This window comes from Rutidosis leptorrhynchoides, chromosome 8, assembly GCF_046630445.1.
Source record: "Rutidosis leptorrhynchoides isolate AG116_Rl617_1_P2 chromosome 8, CSIRO_AGI_Rlap_v1, whole genome shotgun sequence".
NCBI classification, from domain to species: Eukaryota; Viridiplantae; Streptophyta; class Magnoliopsida; order Asterales; family Asteraceae; genus Rutidosis; species Rutidosis leptorrhynchoides.
Window position 1 is genome coordinate 52,087,967 of NC_092340.1, and position 12,277 is coordinate 52,100,243.

Genomic DNA, 12,277 nt, shown 5'->3' on the forward strand with positions numbered 1-12,277 from the left:
TTTTGAATCTTGTACTCTTGTAATTTCGAGACATTTCTTATCAATAATTGGAACCTCTTTGATTGTCTTTTGTACTTTTGAGCTTTTTGGTCGTTTGCGTCTTCAATTCGTCGAATCTGTCTTTTGTCTTCACCTTTTATTATTTAAACGAATATTACTTTTAAATAGAATAATTGCAACTAAAAGCTTGTCTTTCTTGAGGAATAATGCTATGAAATATATGTTCGTTTTTAGCATTATCATTTCCAAACATATTGTTGTTTGTGTTGAATGATAAATGGTGCACATCATTTGTTCATTCCGTCTTGTCGTTATTTTGCATATTGTCGTCAAAATTAGTTGCTTTTGCTGAACTTAATGCAAGTCTTTGAAAATGCGTTGTTTTACCCTGTTGTGTACATAAGATAAACTGCAAACATATATACATATTTTTGAAGTTTGGTATATTACCCCACATTCAAAAATTATTAAAATCTAAAAATAAAATTTAGAAAATTATAAAAACTATTACAATATCAACATAAGTGTTAAATGTAGTAACATTACAAAAATAAAATAAATAAAACTAAATAAACTAGGGTTGTTACTGATACCAGTAGGGGTTCCATGCATAACCATATGTGTTATAAAATGCTTCAGCTGGGTTATAAGTAGGATACGGTGGTTGCATCTCTATAGACCAGGGAGGAAATATGGGCGTTGGAGTAGGAATATAGTTTCTACCTACATGTTGGCAATGAGCTATGATTTGGTTTTGATGAACTTGCCAATCTTCAAATGCTCGATGTCTAGCATTTTCATACTCTTGTGAAGCTATAAACCTTTGCATTTCTGTCATTTCATTTCCCCCTCCCACATTACCTGGCTGTTGATTTCTCTCAACCTGTGGATGTCTTCCATGGTATTGTACTGCGGCGTTATTTCACCTCTTCAAAACCTTAGCACCATGATATACATTTAAACCAATTGTATCGCGGGGTTCTGGTTCTTCGACTAATAATCCCCCCCGACTTATATCCACATTGAGATACTCAGCAATTAATGTAATAAATATACCACCTCCTATTATACTGTGCTGTCTCATCCCCTTAACCATAGCTGATAAATAATAACCCACACAATAAGGTATACTTACAGCGCTTTGTGGGTCTCGAATACACATGTGGTAAAACAAATCCTGTTCATTTACCTTTTCCTTATTCTTACCTCGTTGTGTAATCGAATTGGCTAAAAACCTGTGAATCACTCTTAATTCAGCTCTATCTATATCCAAATAAGAGTAATTTCCCCCTTTAAATCGGTGATGGCTAGTCATTTGACTCCATACACCATGCGTATCAAAATTTTCATCAATTTTCCTACCATTTAGTATCAACCCTCGACAATCGGCAGATGCTAGCTCCTCAGGCGTATATATACGTAAGGCCTGAGCCATGTCTAGTAGAGACATGTGGCGCATCGAACCTCCTAACAAAAATCTAATAAAAGAACGATCGGTTAAACTAGCTACCCGATCATTTATTTCTATACTACACAATAATTCTTCACACCATACTTTATATACAGGTCTACGCATATTGAATAATCGTACCCAATCGTTAAAAGTAGAATTACCATACCTCTGAGTAAGTAATTCCCTAATTGGCTCGGCCAATTCTACGGCTTCTAATGATTCCCATTCTATTACCCTAGGTACTTCAACAGCTTTAGAATGAAGAGTGTGCAAGTTTCTTTGGTATTTTGGATAATCTATCCAACGTCTGTCTAATCTCAAGTTCGGGTGCAAATTTCCCACGTGCATATCTGAAAATGTCATAACTGGATGAGGTATATCTTGTTTGTAATGGTTATCAACATCCTGTTGTTCCGCATTCTCAGGAGGAGCATTGCGAGCTTGGGATGAAGATTCACCCCTTTCAGTCTGCAAAACACATCAAACACAATTTTTGTGCATCCAAATATGCATTAGTGTCAGCAAAATCATCAATCAAAATAATTACAATGACATGTTCAATTTATATTAAACTTATGCTCATTTTCATATTTTTATCAAATCTACACTTTTTCAAATAAGCATATACGAAAATGTTCGCCTAGTTCATAAGCATTCAACTCATATAACATGTCGAAATAATCATTATTAGCAATTAAACAAGTTTCAAATGGCATTATCTCTCAAAAATCAAGTTCATGAATTTTAGACTTGAAAAAGTCCACTTTAATTCTCAAAAACCATGTTTAGGCTCAAAGTTTGGATTATTTATCTACCTAAACATGTTACACTACTTAATTTAGCAATAATTCATGACAAAAATCGGCCATAACATGTTTATATCAAAAAGCCCCAAATTGCTCAAGAACACAAACCCTAGATTACTCTAAATTTGAAGTTTAAGACTTCTAATCATGTTAAATAGCATCAATCTAGGTTATACAAGCATAATACATAAGCAAATTAAGCATAATTACACTAAAACGCATCAAAATAGAATTGGGTATAAAATTGCTCAAGAACACTAATTTTCGGATTAAATGGTGTTTAGGTGTAGAAATTTACCGTTTTTCTTGAGTAATTCCTTGATAGCATCCTTCTCAACATGATTTTGTAAAAGATTTGATGAAAAATGGTCAAAATTACGAATTTAGTGTGTGTTTTTCGTTGGTTTTTCGCAGTTATTTTGGGTTGTGGTGTGCAAACTGATCTGATCCAGCGTTTTTATTTTTTTCTGGATTTTTTATCCTCCGCGACTTGCGGTGAATTTCTTCTTCAAACTCCGCGAGTCGCGGAGTTCCCTTTTTTTTTTTTTTAAACTTTAACTTATAAAACAAATATAAAATAAATTTAAAATTTTGTTTCCCTTGTTATTTAGGACGAGGTCGTTTCAGAATGATGTCCTAGTCCGTCCCTCGACAAAATTTTAAAATTTGTCAATTTAAAGTCAATTTAAAGCGCGGTTTTTTAAAAGCAAAGATTTTTGGGTTTTTTTTTAATGTTTTTAGCATACTTTAATTCAATAAGATTAAAAATAATGATAATAAAAGTTCTCGTCCCTCCCTCGGGTAAAGCAATTTCGGTTCAACGACCTAGTCTTCAACTCATGACGAATTTTAAAAATCATATTTTTTATTTAGCGAAATAAAGTAAATTTTTGTTTCTAAATTCACACCAAACTTAAATTTAAAATGCATAAAATTAAAAATTCATATTTTAAAAATTCACACCAAACTTATATTATATATTTTTTTACATACAAACTTATATTAAAAATATTAATTTTCCAAATATTTACAATTTTAAATATATATTAATTTTTAACAAGTTTACAATATTATTTTAATATTTATATATTAATTTTAAAAATATGGTAAAAATAAAATAAAAAATCTTTTTGGCTTTTATCCCACTTTAATCAATCAAATATTATCAAAAATATGCGCCCCTCTTTTCGGTAAAGTAATTTCGGTTCCATGACCTAATTTAACTCATGACGAATTTTTGAAATATCTTGGGTTGATTGATTAAAGATATTTATACCTTAAGAATAAACGTTAAATTTCGCAGTGATGTAATAAATTTTTGTATGATATCAATAATTTCGGTCGCAAGACCTAATTTCATCGAATACCAATTTAATACTTTATAGCGAACAAATTAGCGTTTATTATCAAAAGGTTAAAAATAAAAATAAAAATAAAAACTGTACAAACTTACATGTGAAATAGATTTCTTAGTGATATGCTCTAGCCCACTCATAAGATAGTCGGACTAATTGGTTTTCCATGGCTACATAGGCGTAACCTCGAGCATTTAATGTTTTTTCTTCTAAACATATGAACGGTCCATCTCTGCATAAAGTAACAAATTCGGTGTTTGAATAGGTTTGATTATTTGAACATTTACCTTCGTGTGACCATTTTCCGCATTTGTGACATTTTTCAAGGTGTCGTGCTCTTCTTTTCGCTGCGAATTTTGATTTTCCTTTACCAAATTGTGACTTATTATCTTCGCATCTGGATTCTTTTCTTACTCCCTCCAATTCACCTCTAATTAATGATACTATTTCACTCGGAAGTGTGTCATTATTACGTTTAGTGATCAAAGCGTGTAGCATTAGACCATGGTTTAGTTCACAGGAAGTCTTCATTTCGTAAAAACCTAAAAAAAATAAAAATTCAGAATGGGGGGAGAGGACTAGTTCTTTAGGGTCTGCTAGGGAAAGACCATTCGGGTTCCATTTTCGAGAACTACATGAAAACAGAAAATCTAACTCTAACAGAAATACATATTATCCTTTAAAGACTTGATTCTCCCCACACTTAGTTAGCTGTGGTATCGAAATTGTGATTAACTTCATTGTCAACTTCCATCGGACCATGTATGTAATGTTTAACTCTGTGACCATTAACTTTAAATTCAATTCCATTTGAATTTATTAATTCTACTGTTCCGTATGGGAAAACTCTTTTGATTATGAATGGTCCAGACCATCTTGATTTCAATTTTCCAGGAAATAGCTTGAATCGTGAATTGAAAAGAAGAATTCTGTCTCCTTCTTTGAATTCTTTTGAACTTCTGATTCTTTTATCATGCCATTTCTTCGTTCTTTCCTTATAGATTAAGGAATTTTCATATGCTTCATGTCTTAATTCTTCTAATTCGTTTAATTGACTTAACCGTAGACGTCCAGCTTCATGTAAATCAAGATTACATGTCTTCAAAGCCCAAAATGTTTTGTGTTCAATTTCTACTGGAAGATGACATGCTTTTCCGTAAACGAGTCTAAAAGGTGTGGTTCCAATTGGATTTTTGTAGGCTGTTCTAAAAGCCCAGAGTGCATCCTCCAATTTTATGGACCATTCCTTCGGATTTGATCCTACGGTTTTCTCTAGAATACGTTTTAAAACTCGGTTGGTATTTTCAACTTGTCTACTTGTTTGTGGATGATATGCAGTGGAGATTTTATGAGTTACTCCATATCTTTTAAGAACTTTCTCAAGTTGATTATTACAGAAATGAGTTCCCCGATCACTTATTAAAGCTTTCGGTGTTCCAAACCTTGCAAAAAGATGTTTTAAAAAGTTGACTACAACTCGTGCATCGTTAGTTGGGAGAGCTTGTGCTTCCGCCCATTTAGATACATAATCAATGGCTACGAGAATATAGAGATTATTATGAGATTTTAGAAATGGACCCATAAAGTCAATACTCCAAATGTCAAATACTTCACATACTTGAATGACATTTTGTGGCATTTCATCACGTTGACTTATTTTTCCGGCCCTTTGACATGCATCACAGGATTTGCAAAGAAGGTGTGCGTCTTTGTAAATTGTAGGCCAATAGAATCCAGCATCATAAACTTTTCTTGCTGTTAGTTGAGGCCCATAATGCCCTCCTGTTGGTCCTGTGTGACAATGGTTTAAGATTTTACTAGCTTCATCTCCGAATACACATCGGCGTATTATTCCATCTGGACAACTTTTAAACAGATGTGGATCTTCCCAGAAATAGTGTTTTATATCACTAAAGAATTTCTTTCATTTTTGGTACGACAATCCTTTTTCAAGGAATCCACATACTAAGTAGTTTGCATAGTCTGCAAACCATGGAATTTTATTATAATCTATCTTCAATAGATATTCATCAGGAAAGTTGTCCTGTATGGCCGATTCATTTAGAACTTCTAATTCGGGATTTTCAAGATGAGAAAGATGATCAGCGGCGAGATTTTCTGCTCCTCTTTTATCTCGGATTTCAATACCGAACTCTTGTAAGAGTAAGATCCAACGGATTAATCTTGGTTTAGCATCTTGTTTCGAAAATAGGTATCTAAGAGCAGAATGGTCGGTATAGACCACCGTTTTTGCTAGAACGAGATATGAACGAAATTTGTCAAAAGCAAAGACAATAGCAAGGAGTTCTTTTTTAGTAGTTGTGTAATTCGTGTGTGCTCCTTGTAACGTCTTACTTGCATAATATATAGGTTGAAATCGTTTTTCAACCCTTTGTCCTAAAACGGCTCCCATTGCAAAATCACTTGCATCGCACATTAGTTCAAACGGTAGATTCCAATTTGGTGTTATCATGATCGGCGCATTAGTGAGTTTCTCTTTAAGAATATTAAAAGATTTGATGCATTCATCTGAAAAGATGAATGGAGCATCTTTTTCTAGGAGTTTATTCATAGGAGTGGCAATTTTAGAAAAATCTTTTATAAAACGTCGGTAAAACTGGCATGTCCTAGAAAACTCCTAACTCCTCTAACATTGGTGGGATGTGAAAGTTTAGCAATTACATCTACTTTAGCTCTATCCACTTCAATTCCTTCCTTTGAGATTTTATGACCAAGAACGATGCCTTCTTTAACCATGAAATGGCATTTCTCCCAATTAAGAACTAGATTTGATTGTTCGCATCTAATCAGCATTCGTTCAAGATTAGCTAGACATGATTCAAATGTATCACCGAACACTGAAAAGTCATCCATGAAAACTTCCATGCATTCTTCTATCATGTCGTGAAAAATCGCCATCATGCACCTTTGAAAGGTTGCAGGGGCGTTGCAAAGTCCAAATGGCATGTGTTTGTAAGCAAAAGTACCATAAGGGCACGTGAATGTGGTTTTCTCTTGGTCTTCGGGTGCTATTGGAATTTGAAAATATCCCGAAAATCCATCAAGAAAACAATAGTAACTATTTCCGGCTAATCTTTCCAACATTTGATAAATGAAAGGTATGGGAAAGTGATCTTTTCTGGTGGCGTCATTTAATTTTCTATAATCAATACATACACGCCATCCTGTTACAGTCCCAGTAGGAATAAGCTCATTTTCCTCATTTGTAATGACAGTCATGCCACCTTTCTTAGGCACGCATTGAACTGGGCTTACCCATAGACTATCAGAGATTGGATAAATTAAACCTGCATCTAGCAGTTTAATAATTTCTTTCTTAACTACATCTTGCATATTAGGATTTAGTCTTCGTTGGCGTTGCACATACGTTTTATGACCTTCTTCCATAAGGATTTTATGCGTGCAATACGAAGGACTTATTTCTTTAATATCATGAATCTTCCATACAATGGCGGGTGTATGAGCTTTTAACACAGAAATGAGTTGAGATTTTTCATTTTCAGTAAGAGAAGACGATATTATTACAGGTAATTCAGATTCACCATGTAAATAAGCGTATTCCAAATGGTTTGGAAGTGGCTTTAACTCTAATGTCGGTGGTTCTTCTATCGATGATTTATATCGATATCTGTCTTCTTCTTTTAGCATTTGAATTTCTTCTGTTGTTGGTTCATATCCATTAGCCATTAGTGTAGCTAACATTTCAGCTTCATCAATTGGTTCAGTACCTTCTCCTAAAGAACATTCTCCTGTTCCTTGTAATTCTGGAAATTCTTCTAACAATTCTTCATGTGATTCTATAGTTTGAATATAATAACATGTATCATCTGCAGATTGCGGTTGTTGCATTGCTCTATCAACTGAAAAGGTAACACTCTCGTCCTCTATACTTAGGGTAAATTTCTTACCAAACACGTCTATCATTGCTTTAGCCGTGTTTAAGAATGGTCTTCCTAATATGAGAGGAACTTGAGAATCTTCTTCCATGTCCAGAACAACAAAATCTACTGAAAATACTAAAGTACCAACTTTAACTAGCATGTTTTCCATTATCCCTCTAGGATATTTTACTGATCGATTGGCTAGTTGTATACTTATTCTTGTTGGTTTCAATTCTCCAAGGTCTAGTTTAGCGTATAGTGAATACGGCATTAGATTTATACTAGCACCTAAGTCTGCCAATGCTTCTATTGAACTAAGACTACCCAGAAAACATGGAATTGTGAAACTTCCTGGATCAGATAATTTTGCTGGTATCTTATTCAGCAGCACTGCTGAACAATTAGCATTCATAGTAACGGCCGAGAGTTCTTCTATTTTCTTTCTATTTGTGATTAGATCTTTCAGAAATTTAGCATATCTAGGCATTCCTGAAATTACATCAATGAAAGGAAGATTTACATTTATCTGTTAAAACATATCCAAAAATTTGGATTGCTCGGCTTCAAGTTTCTCTTTTTTTCATTTTACTCGGGTAAGGAAGTGGTGGTTGGTATGGTTTAACATAAGGTTTAGCCTTAACTATGTTATCTTCATTAACCTTTTCAACTACCGGTTATTTTTTCTTATCTTGTTCAGGTTGTGGTTCTTGTGGAGTAGGAATAGCTTCATCAGAAGTTACAGGTATTTCAGGTGGTTTAAGTGTTGTACCACTTCTTGTGGTAATGGCTTTAGCTGTTTCATTCCGGGGGTTAGCATTTGTATCACTAGGTAAACTTCCCGATTTTCTTTCACCTATTAACCTTGCTAGGTTACTTATTTCTTGTTCCAAGTTTTGAATAGAAGCTTGTTGATTTCTAAATACTTGAGCATTTTGTTCATTCGTTTATTTTTGAGATGTGAAAAACTGCGTTTGAGTTTCAACTAGCTTTGTCATCATATCTTCTAAATTCGGATTTTTATCATCGGTTTGTGGTGGTTTGTTTTGAAAATTAGGTCTTTGCTGGTTGTAAGTATTATTGGATACTTGTTGATTGCTAGGACCTTGTTGGTTATTGTATGGAATATTTCGGTTATAGTTCTGGTTTTGATTGTAAATTGGTCTTGGAGGTTGATAATTATTCTGATAATTATTTTCAGGCCTTTGGTTTATGTATGAAATATTCTCTCTTTGTTCCATTGTTAGCTCAATACTGAGACAATCTTTTGTCAAATGTGGTCCTCCACACTGCTCACAACTAATTCGTATTGAGTGAATATCCTTAGTCATCTTTTCCATACGTCTCTCGACAGCATCTATCTTTCTTGAAATGGAATCTAAGTCATGGCTAGAATCGGCTCTAGCTGCTTTAGATGATCTAACGATATCTTTTTCTTGGTGCCACTCATGTGAGTGGGAAGCAGTGTTATCAATAATTTTGTAAGCATCAGTTTCTGTTTTCTTCATAATAGAACCACCAGCTACTATATCGATGTCTTTCCTTGTAGTGATGTCGCATCCTTGGTAGAATATTTGTACTATTTGACAGGTGTCTAAACCATGTTGCGGACATCCTCTTAATAACTTTCCAAATCTAGTCCACGCCTCATATAGAGTTTCGTTTGGTTTCTGTGTGAACGTAACAATTTCTCCTTGAAGTCTTACGGCTTTAGATGCCGGAAAGAATTGTTTAAGAAATTTTTCAACTAAAACGTCCCATGTATCAATCGCCCCTTCAGGTAACGATTCCAACCAATCTTTGGCTTCTCCCTTTAAAGTCCAGGGAAATAACATGAGATATATCTGTTCATCCTCAACTTCTTGAATTTTAAATAGAGTGCATATCCTATTAAAGGTACGAAGATGTTCATTTGGATCTTCCTTCGGCGCACCACTAAATTGGCATTGATTAGTTACCATATGTAGAATTTGTCCTTTGATTTCATAATCTGGCGCATTAATGTATGGATGAGTAATTGCGTGACTTTGGCCAGTGCGTTTAGCTCTCATTCGGTCTTCCATACTTAAAGGTTCCAGATTTTCCATAATTGAATTTGTTGAATCTGAATCAATAGAGGATTCTGATTTAATGGTTCGTTCCTCAACAATCTCTGTTTGAATAATTGGTGGTTCCGGAGGAAAGATTAATGGTTCAGGATCTATGAATTGTCCCTGAATATTTTCCGGATTCTCAATTGTGAGGTCGGGTTCAAAAAATGGATTATCGGAAATTTGGATTGGAGTACTTGGTCGACTGGATGACGATTCTAAAGAAAAATCAACGGCGGTAATATTAGCTAGATGTCTTGATCGAGTTACAGGTGGTGAACGTACAAAAGGTAGTGAACGTCTTGCTCGGTGCATTCACTGAATATCCTATTAGTTTTTAAAAGGAAAGAAAAATTATATAAGTTATCCAATTAATAGACTTTTCTGATTTTGCCCACGTTTCGAATAGCCAAAAGATGCAGCAGAGGGGCAGGATTCGTTTGGTCTCAATATAATTGAGGACTGTTTGGCTCCAATAACCCGGTCCACGTACAAATCCAACTATTACTACGAACCAGAAAATTTTGATGTCTATCAATTTAACCACTTAAAATAAATTTTCGTAATTTTAAGAAATTTAGATAAGAAGTAGAATAAAAATCTATGTCCAAAAAACTAGAATTGCGAGAAATAAGAAAGAAATAAGAAAGAAAAAGAGCGCGTCGAAAAAGGTCGAAAAAGAAAAGGGTTGAAAAAAATAAAAGGCGTCGAAAATAAGAAATAAAAAAAAGTGACTTAAGAAACTTTAAAACACTCGACTAACCCAACCTTATTACTATCACTAACTTAAAATTAAAATTGCAAATTGAGATTACTAATTGGAGTGATAATTGATACATAGGTAAAAGGCGTCGAAAAATAAAAGTAAGAAAGTAGCGCGTTGAAACTTAAAAAGGAACTAAAAACTAAAAATTAAAAGTTGCGTCCAAAAATATTAAAGCTTACAAGTAAAACTATATCCCAAATGGCAATAACTTAAAAAGGTACTAAAACTTAAAAACAGCGTCACAAAATTCTAGAGCACCTAAATCTTAGTTTAAAGAAAAAGCACTTAAGGGATTTTACGGCAAAGCCTAAAAATCTAGAAATAAAAATAACTATGGCAAAAACTATATTTAAAACTAAATACGAGCAAAAATTACAAAAGTTACGCTAAAACAATTAAAAAGGAACAAAATATAAAAATAAACTAAAAGTTGTAAAAATTACAATTTTTATAAAAATATTATTTTTATATTATTTATTTTATTAAAACTATTAATTTTTTCAATTTAATTAAACTAATTAAAACTAAATAAAACAAAATAATAAAATTAAAACTAAATATTATAATAAAAATACCCTAATTAGGGTTTAAGATTAATAATAATAATAATTATCCCGTAATTAATGCTGTTAGGGTTTCTGTGTGGCCCGTGTCAGACGGCTCCGCGACTTGCGGTACACCAGGCAATAAACTAAGCGAGTCACGGGGTTTGAAATTTCAGTTTAGGTGCAGGCCAAAATCGTTCGACAGGTTTTTTTTTTATGTTTTATATTTAATTAATATATTAAATAGAAGTTATATTTTAAAAACTAAATTAGAAATAAAATACTTTATAATTTTAAAAATCTTAAAAATAGATTTATATATATATATATATATATATATATATATATATATATATATATATATATATATATATATATATATATATATATATATATATATATATATATATATATATATATATATATATATATATTCGGTTTTGATTTTATATTTTAAATAAACACAAAATATTTAAATAAAACTTATATTTTTATAAATTAAAAATAAAGAAACTTTATAGAACTTAAATATTTAACAAACTCTTAAAAATATTTATATTTTTGTTTTTCTTTTTATGTTTTCGAATATTTAAAACGTATTTTTACAAAAACGTATTTTTTTTAAAAGTAAACTAAAAATAAATTTTTTATTTATTTATTTATATTAGCGTTGCGCTTCCGGCATTTAAGCTAGATTTTAAGTTCCCCGGCAGCGGCGCCAAAAATACTTGATGTTTTCGCTAAGGGGTATAAAATACTATTAAATTTTACAAGAAAATACTATTAAATACGATACAATTTTACACAAGATATTTATTTATTTATAGAATGGATATACTTAAACCTTGCTACAACACTTATAGGCAGTATACCTAATCGTACAGTAGTGTAGTTTTTAGTAAGTCCGGTTCGTCCACAGGGAATCTTTTAAACAAAGCTTAACGCTATATTAGTTTTAATTTATAAAAATACAAATATATATATAAGTAATATTATTATTATAAAGGGGGGTTTTACCGTTTAATGACCGGTTTGTCGATTTTAAAAAACTTTAGTCGCAGTTAAAACCTAATGTAAAATATTAAATAAATAAAAGACTTAATTTAAAGCGTAAAATAAATAACGATAATGAAATTGCAATAAATAAAAGTGCGATAAAATAAACTTGCGATAATTAAAAAATGCGATAATTAAAAGTGCAATTCAATACAATAACAATAAATAAAAGTGCGATAATTAGAAGTGTAATTAAATATAAAAATAAAGGAAATTAAATATGAAATAAAAGAATTATGCTTATTTAAACTTCCGTAATCATGATGTTTGACGTGTTGATTTTAGTTTTATGCCCATGGGTTAATTG